General features: G+C 45.5%; 1 pseudogene; it reads left to right on the top strand.

Annotated features, from left to right (window-relative positions):
- The first annotated feature begins 6516 nt into the window (after positions 1-6516).
- LOC103731896 lies at positions 6517-8815 on the top strand (annotated as a pseudogene).
- Positions 8816-12093: the final 3278 nt, after the last annotated feature.

Genomic DNA, 12093 nt, shown 5'->3' with positions numbered 1-12093 from the left:
CTGAGAAGCTGAGCCAGAGAGATCTCAACATGTAGCTTGGGCTACATATCAGGACCATGGAGAGAGAGACAGAGACAGAGAAATGGCTGGGAATATAGCTCAGTGGTATATAGCTCTTGCCAAGCATGTGAGGCCCTAAATTCAATTTCCAGCATCACAAAACAAAATCCATTAACTCTCTTCCTCACCTCTTAGGATAATAAATTTCATAAGAAGAAGGACCAAAATGCCTTCTCTAACCATGCTGCCTGGCCTAATGCCTGCCAGATTTTAACAGATTGGTAAATAGTCATTAAGAGAACTTAAGATAAATGTCAGGATACTGTTATCATTTTTTGGAAAGGTTAGAGATTGAAGCCAGTGCCTTGAGTATGGTAGTTAAGAGGTTACCACTGAGCTATCCCAAGTCATGCTATATCATTTTAATGGAACTAACTTAAAATAGTTAATTCATATTTTTGAAAATGGAGTTAGAAGGTAGAGCCAGTTATATTTCTGATTTAGGAATAGTGGGTTAAAAACATAATAGGTATTGCTGGGTGTGATGGTGCATGCCTTTAATCCCAGCACTGGGGAGGCAGAGACAGGCAGATCCCTGTGAGACAGACCAGCTGGAGCTACAGGGAGACCCTGTCTCAAAAAACAAACCCAAAAATATACATATATAATAGGTACTGCACTCTTCCAATGCTGTTTGACAAAGACAATGAAAACAGCTATATAGGATGTGGTATCAATGTGGTTATGACCACAGCTACATCTTTAGAGGATGAGGAAGATGCTACCCTCAGCAACCTTTCAATTGTGTCCAAGGTTTTTATATGTTTGAAAAGTTACATTACTAGAATGCCATTATGTGTCAGAATTTGCTTTTACTTTTTAATGATGGTAGGGATTGAACCCAGGACCTAGTGCATGCTAAGCATGTACTCTACAACCAAGCCACACCTAAAGTCCTTTGATGGTTAATATCAATGTCAACTTGATGAGATCTAGAATCACCTGGGAGATGGACCCTCTGGACATGCCTGTGAGAGATTATCTTGATTAGATTCATTGAGGTGAGAAGTACCACCATTGTGGGTGGCAGCATTCCCTAGGATGGGATCCTGGGCTGTATGCCAAGGAGATAGGGAGCTGAGCACCAGTGTTCATTGCTCTCTGCTTCCTGAGTGCGGATGCAATTTGGCCAGCTACTTAAAGCTCCTGCTGCCTTGACTTTCCCACCATGGTGAACTGTGTCCTTTAACTGTGAACCAAAATAAACCCTTTCTTTCTTAAGTTGCTTTTGTCAGGGTATTATATCACAGAAACAGAAAAGTTTAGAGTAACAAAAGTGTACACCAGGTTCATTTAAAGTCAGTTGAAACTTAGAACGCAGTTTGTCTTGGATAGCAACAATGCTATATATCATTAGTAGACTTGAATCTGTGATACAAACTGTATATCTAAAACATAATTCTGCACTGTAACAAATGACTCTAATAGTGGATGTCAAGAACAAATCCTCTGCCAAAATTAAAGCAGGGTCTCTCCAAAGTCCAAACCTGTGACCCCAGAAAGTTGGGGGCAAGAATGAATTGTATCCTAGAGAAGGAACTGGTAAGGGAGGCTGGGAACACTCTCAGAGAGAGTGACCAACTCCCATGGGTTTATGCATCATCCCTTCCTTGTTCATCCTGAATAGGCTCTGGTACAAGATGTGAAACAGGGCCTATATAGAAACTGGGGGTCCTATCCTAAGCAATAGTTGCCCTAGTCAAACGGTAAGTAAAATTCAAGCTAATCTTGCCCATCAACCCAGGATTCCTTTGCTCAGTTAGAGATAGAAATCATAGGCAGATACCATCCAAATGAGACGTTATTGGGGCTTATACGCAAGTCCAAGAAAGACAACACACAGGATAGAGTCTCCATCTGGTGGAGATCCTGGACTGTATCCTTGGACATCCTCCCTTACCAGTTCTCATTTGCCATGCTCAGTATTGCCCCCACAGGAGTGGAGAAGAGTGGGTGTTCTGTGCTGTAAGATGTGAAGGAAGAAAATAGCAAAAAATGTGTCATCCTAGGAAGCATATTCTGCAAAAACCTGCTTATCAGATGGAAAGCAAGTCCTTATCCTGTCTCACTAAGACAACAGGAAAAGGGAGTAGGCTCATGTCAACACATAGTTTCAGCAACTATGCTAATGGGCTTGTATGTTTTAAAGATTATGTGCGCACACATACGTGCCTGTGGAGTCCAGAGGGGCATTGGATCCTCTGGAGTTGGTGTTACAGGCAATTGTGAGCCACTTAACATGGGTGCTAGGCATGGGCCCTCTGGAAGAGCAGCAATTGCTCCTAAGCACTGAGCCATCTTTCTAACCCCAAGGTGTTTGTAATTCATTCCTGTGAAAGACTGTGGAGTCTTGGCAGTGGCTCATGAATGAGCAGTGCAGCATGGCACTTGTGTCTCACTGTTTACCTTGATTTTTAAAAAATATTTTATTATTTTTATTTCATGTGTATGAGTATATTGCCTGCATGTATGTGAGTGCACCCATGTTGTGCAATGCTGCAGAGGTCAGAAGAGGGCTTTGGATTCCCCTATAACTGGAGTTAAGGACGGTGTGTAGCCGCCATATGGGTGCTGGGAATCGAACCCCGGTCCTCTGCAAGCGCAGTCAGTGCTCTTAACTGCTGAGCCATTTCTCTAGCCTCGATTTTTTTTTTTAGTTGAGTGTGTGTGTGGGTGCATGTGGAAATCTAGAGGACAACTTAAAGAGTTGGTTCTTTGCTTCCACCATGTGGATCCCGGGGATCAAACTCACTTGCCATGAGGCCATCAGGCTTGGTGACAAGCACCTTTCTCCTCTAAACCATCTCACCAGCCCTACCTTGACTTTTTACCACTCACTGAACAAGAGAGTCTTGTTCCCACAAAGCCTGTCCATCTTCTTTTGTTCCTCCTTTGCCCGAACTGTCTGTGGTTGTCATTTCAATTCATAGTGTCATCTCAAGGCTGTGTGGTAGAGGAAGATGGGAAAAAGGTGTAGCCAGGAGATATAGGATTATCAGGATACTTCATATTGCTTAAACTAGAGCAGATCATAGATTCCCCTGCTGAATTTTGGAATTTTTCTTTTTTTTTTTTGGTCTTTTTGAGACAAGGTCTCCCTGTAGCCGCAGTTGGCCTGGAACTCACTATGTAGACCAGGCTGGCCTCTAACTCGAAGAGATGTGTGGGTGTGGTATGTTTGTGATGGTACAGGAGTTGAGAACAGTGGGGCAAAATACAAAAGTGGGGGCTGGAGAGTTGGCTCAGCAGTTAAGAGCACTGGCTGCTCTTGCAGAGGACCCAAGTTCAATTCCCAGCACCCACATGGCAGCTAACAACTGTTCATAGTTCCAGGGGAATCCAACACCCTCTTCTGACCTCTGCAGGGATTGCACACCATGCATACACTTACATACATGAAGATAATACACTCATACACATAAAATAAAAATAAAATGTTTTTTAAAAAAATACAAAAAGGGACAGTGGGCCAACAAGATGGCTTAGTGGGTTAAAGCACTTGCCTCTAAAGCCTGACAACCTGAATTAGATCCCCAAGACCCAGAGTAGAACCAGCTTTTAAAAGTTGTCCTCTGACTTCCATAAGCACCCCTCCCCCCAACACACACATAATAAAAAAATAGATTTTTAAAAAGAGAGAGAGAAAGGAAATAAAAAATAAGCATATAAGCAATTTGAACAATGGAAATCATATTCCTGTAAGACAATCTGTTTTCATTGGTATGATGTAAAGAAGTATATCACAAGAGAGAGGAGTTTGTGTAATTTCCACAACTAGCACTCAATATGTTCCTGTTTACAGTATGGATAGTCTGTGGGCTACAGTTGACTCTACTCAGTAGCCATGGAAGGACATATTTAACTGGCAGACTATCAGCAGGTGCAGTCAATGCGTAGTGATGTGAAGCAAGGAGAAATGGTACTGAGTCTATAGGTTTTTTTTTCAGTATTTTAAGTTTATGACTATGAAGCTTTTTTTTTTTTCAGACAAGGTCTTACTATGTAGCCTTGGCTGGTCTGGAACTTGCTATGTAGACCAGGCTGGCCTTGAACTCACAGAAGTCTGCCTTCTCCTCCTGAATGCTGGGATTAAAGGTGTGTGCCCTTCTGATCCTCCTCTCTTCTCCTTCCAGGTGCTGGTACTGAGCAACATCCCAGCCAGAAGCTCCTTGTTATTATTATCTTTCTGAGGTAAGACCTCATCACATAGCCCAGGCTGGCTTCAAACTCCTCATCCTACTTCAGTCTCAAGTGTTATTATAGTCTGTACCACATGTCCAGATCAAGATTTCTTTTAATCATTAACATGCCCACAGAATTCAAGGTTTTTTGTATTTTTGTTAGGGACAGTGACAGGTGAGTAAACATAGCTTATATTTGATGTTCTTTTACGTTTATTTATTTTTATGTATATTTTGCCTGCATGTATGTACATGTACCATGTGTATGCCTGGTGTCCCAAGAGGCCAGAAGAAGGCATCAAATCCCCTGGAACAGGAGTTACAGACAGTTGTAGTCTACCATATAGGTGCTGGGAACTCAACTCAGGTCCTCTGCAAGAGCAGCAAGTAATCTTAGCCACTGAGCAAGTAATCTCTCCAGCCCCATGTCTTAGCTAATGCTTAGCATTTACTTGAATGTTCATTCACATGTTCTCTCCATAGCCCCTAGGCTGGAAGCATCCACTTTAGAGCTGGCAGCCTCATAAGACCCAATTCTAAGTAAGTTGACTAAGATCAAAGGACACTGCAGAGACTGAAGTTAACCTTTACACTGGGTTTTAACCTCCCTAGGTCATCTGAACAAGCACTGACTTTCAAAATATTTCTGGACAGTTTTGAATAGCACTCTAGCCTTGTAGAAAATGAGTGCAGGAATCCAGGCAGCAGCTGGTCTGATGTCACCATGACTTGAATCTTCCTGAGCTCTATCAGCAAAAAGCAATTTAAGTCTCTAAGCCTGACTGCATAACTTCAATAGGAATTGAAGTAGGAAGTGATGACAGATGCTTTGGTCTACTCTGGAATATGCTATATAAGCATCAAAAGTAATCATTGTGGGGTGAGGAGTCCGTCCAATAATTTGATAAATGCCAACCTGGGCACAATGTCCAGCCCCTAGCTGAGGCTCTATGGGCAACTGACAGCTGCTGGGAGAGGGAGAGTTAGGTTTTTTAAGGGTGTAACTCCTGGTAGGTCTACAATACTCTAGTGGATGGTGACACACTCAAGAGTATAAGAACAACACAAATTGAACTCCATGGGTTTACAAAAGGAAGAACACAGAATTGGGTGGGTAGAGAAGTGGGGTCCAGAAGAAGTTGGAGGGGGCACATGTGATCAAAATACAATGTATGAAATTCTCAAAGAATTAATAAAAGTAATTTTTTATGTCAGTTAGCCACGCATGGTAGTGCCTGTCTTTAATCCCAGCAAACTGGAGGCAGAAGCAGGAGGATCTCTCTGAGTTTGAGGCCAAGTTGGTCCACATAGCAAGTTTCACACCAGCTGGAGCTACAAGAGACCCTGTCTCAAAAAAGGGGTGGGGGCTAATTTATTATGCTTAGGTATTTAGAGGTAAAACTCCATCTCAGCTAATAGCCTGGAGACAGCCCTCTAAGCATGGAAGAATATGAAATCACCCCTGGAAAACATAACATGATTAACATGTATTACTTCCTAGGATGCCTCTCTAATTATATCAAGCCTCTCTGTAAAGCCCTCAATGGTGCCCTAGCCAATGAAATTTTTCAGTGTGAAAATTCAGCCTAGCCTTCAGAGCTTACCTGCTTTTCCATCTTGTTTCTCCAAGTCTCTTTCAGTCTGCTTTTGCTAGCCTGGACTCTTTGCATTGTCATGAATCTCAGTCACCGGGCTGGAGAGATGGATCAGCAGTTAAGAGCACTGGCTGTTCTTCCAGAGGACCAGCCTTAGATTCCCAGCATCTACATAGTGACTAACAACCATCTATAACTCAAGTTCCAGGTAATCCAATACCTTCTTCTGGCCTCTGTGGGGCATTGCACACATGGGGTACACTTACATACATGCAGGCAAACACACATAAAATTAAAAAACAATAAATAAAATATTTTTTAAAGAATCCGGGGCCCAGCAGGTGGCCTATACCTTTATTCCCAGCACTTGGGAGGCAGAAGCAGGTGGATCTCTGTGAGTCTGAGGCCAGCCTGGTCTACATAACGAGTTCTGTCTCAAAAAGACAAAATAAATAAGTAATAAATAAATATAAAAATAAAAAGAGTCTGAGCCACAGAGCAGTTGCCCTAGTCAAAAGGGAGGTAAAATTCAGTCACCAGCCCCTGCCATGGCATCTCCCATACCTGTCTGCCCCCTTCCCCCACTTCATCTTGCCCACCTTGCTAGCCACCCAGGACTGGGTTTTCCTCACCCAGCTCTAGCGGTTACTGAACTCAAGTCTGCACTGTCCGAGGTTTGCATGCCTTCAGTACCAACTTCCTGGTACTACTGGTGTTAAGTCCTGAGGTCAGGACAGAATGAAGGTGTGTCTCTCAGCACACACCATCAGAGGGTGCTGCTGGAGGGGAGGACACAGGTCCTGGAACCTTCCAGACCCTTGGCTTTGCAAAAGGATCCATGACCCCCTAGGGCAAGTGCAGTTTGTACACGGCCACCCACAGGGAGAAGGGCGGGCCTGGGCTGGGGAGCAGGCCCAGAGCCTGCAGGCCTGAGTGCAGCAACGCACTCTGGGTCTGTCATCCTCATCCACCGGCTTCGCCTGGCAGCTTCAGTGAGTGAAGCAGGCCAGCGAGGACTGTGCCTGAGGGGTGCTGGCTGGTTGCACGAGCAGGAGGTGGGCGCAATCTCTGCCACCTTGGGCGCTCTGCCAGTTGGACACGCAGATGGACTACAGGAGGCAGCCTGGCCCAAGTTCAGGGCCATTGCCTTGAGCGTGCCAGGGCTAGGACCCCCTCCCGATGCCCGCAGGAGGATGCTGTCCTGGGCTGATTCAGGAACCTAACCCACTCTGCTGGGAAGTCTAGCCAGAAGTTCTCAGGCATTGGTTCGACAGCTGCCCCGGGTTGTGGAAAGCTCTGGTGCCTGGCTGGAGAAGAGTGTCTTTGCTCCATTCATTGTGAGAGACCTGAGTGACTCCATCTTAGATAAAACCTCCATGGGACTGACCCAGCCCTGAGCCCTGTTCCAGGGAAAACCACACACACACAGAAAAAGTATACTTGGAACAGATAGAGAACAACTCCCCCGCCAATGGTCAATTAACCAGGGACAGGAAAGTACTAAAAGTCCAGATGTCTTTTCAGATTTCCCGAAGCCAGCAGTTTATGGTTTGGCACTGGGCTGCAACCAATCAGATGTTTGCCAAGCTGGAGACCCCCTACTCCCCTACTTGCTGAACTTGCTGAAATAAACCTATAAAAACCTCTGTCTCCCAAAGCAAGGGGTCTCACATCTGAGATCCTCTGGGTCAGTGACAGAGTGGGCCCAAGCTTAAGCTTGTAATATTAAAAAACCCTTGTGTGTTTGCATCTGTCGGCTCCTTGGTGGTCTTTGGGGTCTTGCGAACTGGGCACAACAATTGGTGCTGAAGAACCCTCTGTTAGAACTGTGCTCTGTAAGTCCCAGGTAAGTCTCATGTCCCTGTCACTGAAGAGAATTTCCTGCTCCTCATGTCTGTTCCAAGCCCCCTTAAAGGCTCTGAGGTTGTCTCAACGCTCCCTAACTACAGTTCCAGGGGATCCGACACCCCCTTCTGGCCTCTGCCGGCACTGCATACACATGGTGCACCTACATGCAGGCAAAACATTCATACAGCTAAAATAAAAATAGTAAATTTTGCTGCAGGTGGTGGCACACGCCTTTAATCCCAGCACTTGGGAGGCAATGACAGGCAGCTCTTTGTGTGTTCAAGGCCAGCCTGGTCTACATAGTGAGTTCCAGGGCAGCTGGGGCTACAGGGAGACCCTGTCTCAAAATAAATAAATAAATAAATAAATAAATAAATAAATAAATAAATAAATAATTTGAATGGCGGCTCCGGGGCCCAAGGCCCCCTAGGGCCCTGGATGTTAGGTCTTCCTCTCCAGCTCTTCTTCCAGCCCCCTGTATGCCCGGAAAGAACTCGCATTTCTAACCAGCAATCCCACATGGACTATTCTCGCTGTGGCCTTGGGATTGTTCTGATAGCGCCTGGGAGGCCCTGAGAGGGAAGCCTGACTTGATGCTTGCAGCTGGAACCCGCAGCTAGATGAACGCGTCCTTCGGGTCCTTCTGGGTTCTTCAGCCTTGGCAGGGACAAGTGCGACACTGACTGCCCCAAGCCCGTGGGCTTGAGGAGGCGTTCCCGCCCCCAGGGCAGCCGCCTCTGCTGGTTGCTTTGTGCTTTCACCTTAAAGCCCTGTGAAGCAGAGGCTCCTGTACATGATGAGAAGCAGTCAGTGAGCACTTCAACTTTGCCATGCTGGCTGATGGAAGAGTTTGTGGTAGCAGGAGAGTGTACTCCGCGTTCTAATTTCCAGATTAAAACCACCCCTGAGTGTGGTTCCACAGGGTATGTGGAGAAAATCACAAGCAGCTCATCTAAAATGAATAGATTCAAAAGCTGCCGTTCAGCTCTGATGGAGCAACACTTATTCTGGAAGTTTGAAGGGGCTGTGGTCTGTGTGGCTTTGGTCTTTGCTTTCCTTGTTATCATTAGTCAGCGACAACTGGACAGAAAGGCTCTGGAAAAGGTCCGGAAACAAATTGAGTCCATATAGCTGCATTCCACTCTATCATTCTGGGTCTGCAAACCATGTCTCAGAGCAAGTGCCATGGACTAATTTCACATGGTTTTTGAAGCCTTGTAGTGTAGCCCCCTTTCCTTGGCTTCCTCTTCCAAATCATTAATGAGCACAATAAAAAGACTGAAATCCGACCTTATCTCAAAAAAAAAAGTATAATTACATTGGTTAAAGCTAGCTCTGTTTATCTCCCCAGAGACTGAAGACATATAGGACTACCTCTGGTTTTCTCTTTTCGGTATCACCTTGGTTAAGCTGAAATACAGGATGATTACTGTCTGACTTTTCTCTGGAATGACTTGTCCTTTTCTACCCTCAGCTGCCGTTCAGCTCTGATGGAGCAACACTTATTCTGGAAGTTTGAAGGGGCTGTGGTCTGTGTGGCTTTGGTCTTTGCTTTCCTTGTTATCATTAGTCAGCGACAACTGGACAGAAAGGCTCTGGAAAAGGTCCGGAAACAAATTGAGTCCATATAGCTGCATTCCACTCTATCATTCTGGGTCTGCAAACCATGTCTCAGAGCAAGTGCCATGGACTAATTTCACATGGTTTTTGAAGCCTTGTAGTGTAGCCCCCTTTCCTTGGCTTCCTCTTCCAAATCATTAATGAGCACAATAAAAAGACTGAAATCCAGCTGGGCATGGTGGTACACACTTGTAATTCCAGCACTCAGGAGGATGAAACAGGAGAATCCTGGTTAAGTATGAAGACAGATTGAACCATCACACAGCAAGACCCTGTCTCAAAACAAAACAAAACAAAACAAAAAACTCAAGCAATAAATAAATAAATAAATAAAGAGTAAAATCAAATAATAATAATGTCTGCCAAAGGTTGTCAGCTGCCATGTGGGTACTGAGACTCGAATCCAGGTCCTCTGAAAGAACAGCAAGTGTTCTTAACTGCTGAACCATCTCTCCAGGTCCCCTTTTAAAAATTCTTTTTAGCCTGGCATGGTGGTGCATGCCTTTAATCCCAGCACTCAGGAAGCAGAGGCAGATGGATCTCTGTGAGTTCAAGGCCAGCCTGGTCTACATAGTGAGTTCCAGGACTGCTGGAGCTACAGGGAGACCCTGTCTCAAAAAGACCAAAAAAAAGTAAATTCTTTGGTGGGGGCAGGGTCTCCCTGTAGCCCCAGCTAGCCTGGAATTTGCTATGTAGGCCAGGCTAGCCTTGAACTCACAGAGATCCGCCTGCCTCTGCCTCCCAAGAGCTGAGACTAAAGGCATGGGAAACCATGCCTGGCCCCTCAAAATAAAGTCTTTAAAGCACACAATACCTTCCAAGTATTACACACATCTAAATATCTATAAATAATGGACACATGCCCACATTGTCGCAAATGCTTGGCACTGAAATATTATAGCACACAATTCAGTGGTACTATAGAGGCTGGCCTGGCCGCTTTGGTCCATCTGTTCCAGCCCAGGAGTGGAACCTATGATGTCCTATGTGGACTAGGGAAATGGTAATACCTGTGTGAACACTTGGTCTGAATTTCTACTGTAAGCAGTACATACAGAAGCACACTGATGTCTGTGAAGTTCTCCGAAAAGGGAATGAGTTAACGGAGAGGCACTGTTATCTCTGCTCTGGACTTTTTGTCCAGGATAACATGATCATCAATATTAACTTCAACAACAACTAAAATAAGAACTTTGACAGGGTGTGGCTGGACATGCCTGTAATCCTAGGACTCTGAAGACAGAGGCAGGAGGCTAGAAACAAGTTCAAGGCCAGCCAGGGCTACATAATGCGGTAAAAACCAAACCAAGTCCCTGAGCTTCCTGAATGGGTGTTAGGGTGCAGAATGAGAATATGGGGGTGAGAGAGATGGCCAGTGGGTAAGCACACTTTCTGTGCAAGCATGAAGACTTGAATTCAGGTCCCCAGCACACTGCACTGTAAGCCCTGCACTGTGGGGAGCAGACAGGATCACTGGGGCCTGCTGGCTGCCAGCTTAGCTCCTGGCTCAATGAGTGAGAGACTGTTTGAAAAGAATAAGGTAGAGCATAATAGAGCAGGATGCCACATGTTTCTTCTGACTTCTACATGAGTACAGGCCCAAGTTTACCCACATACACATACACCACACTCACACACAGACACCCCCCTCTCCAGAAAGAATGAAAAGATGGAAAAGACATCACAAAATTTACCTGATTGAGGAGAGCTGAAAGGTGTGGTAGGCCTTCAGGCCTCCTGTGACCCTTGACTGTGGAATGTGCTTGAATTAACCAATCTCTCCTGGAAGAGACAGTGACTGGTGATTGTGGAAGTTTTGTGGGCCTGTCTTGGCAAACAGGACTGTAATTGCCAGAGCCATCAGAGGGGACACAGTACAGTGAGATTTGACAGCATGGCTTTGGCTTTCCTGCCCTGGAAGATCTAGGTATACCCACTGTTTTGTAAAACTACATGTGAGAGAAAGCGAGGACCTGAAGGTTGTTTAGCTTCAGGTATAGGAAGGTTTAGGAAGAGAACCTACCCAGTCTTTGGGTTTCAGACCAGGCAACACACAGCCTCCTCCCACACAGGAAGGAGGACTTTTCTCAGGGATGGTTTTTCAGACCATCCCCACATGGCTCACAGCATGTCATTCTGCTCCCCTCAACCAGCTTGAGTACAATCTCCATTATGTGGGCCAAGACAGGTACTGATGGGGATGGCTGCCGAGATTGGGAGCTCCATTGCCTGGAGCAGGACACCCACCCAGGCCATTACATCGCACCCATAGGCAAGATACTAGAGTGCAGAAAGGACTCCTTAAACACCTCCTTCAGTGAGACAGTCTGGGAAACGTCCCCCAGGCTGGTTTTGTGGTTCTGAAGCCTGCTGTCATAGCTGAGTGGGTAGCCCATATTTCTTATCAATCTCAAAGTCAGTGGGGAGCTCTGCTTAGGGGGAAAATACTTAGAATGCAGGTGGCCCCTTGCCAAGAACAACATTGAAGTCTGAAGTCTGTAGCCTTTGTCTAGAAGCTGGGAGGATCAGGGTGTTCCCGTGGTGAGGGAAATTAGTCACTTGCTTTGCCTAGAATCTGCTGGATGTTTGAGTCAAGTGTCAGACCTGGAATGAAGACTTCAGGAAGGAATGGTTGAAATAAAAAATCGTAACCTTCCTTTTCTCCCCGCTTGGGCTTTTGAGAACAGCATTGCCAGAGGATCTGGAGCTAAGAACCTTCCTGACAGCCCCTTGCTCAGCTTGAACTGAAATAGGCCCTTTAATAGGACACTCTCCTGCTTCTGGAGAAC

The sequence above is a fragment of the Nannospalax galili genome, unplaced genomic scaffold (assembly GCF_000622305.1).
Source record: "Nannospalax galili isolate Female #2095 unplaced genomic scaffold, S.galili_v1.0 scaffold113, whole genome shotgun sequence".
NCBI classification, from domain to species: Eukaryota; Metazoa; Chordata; class Mammalia; order Rodentia; family Spalacidae; genus Nannospalax; species Nannospalax galili.
Note: the sequence above shows the minus strand (reverse complement) of the source record. Positions and strands in the feature narration are given on the sequence as shown.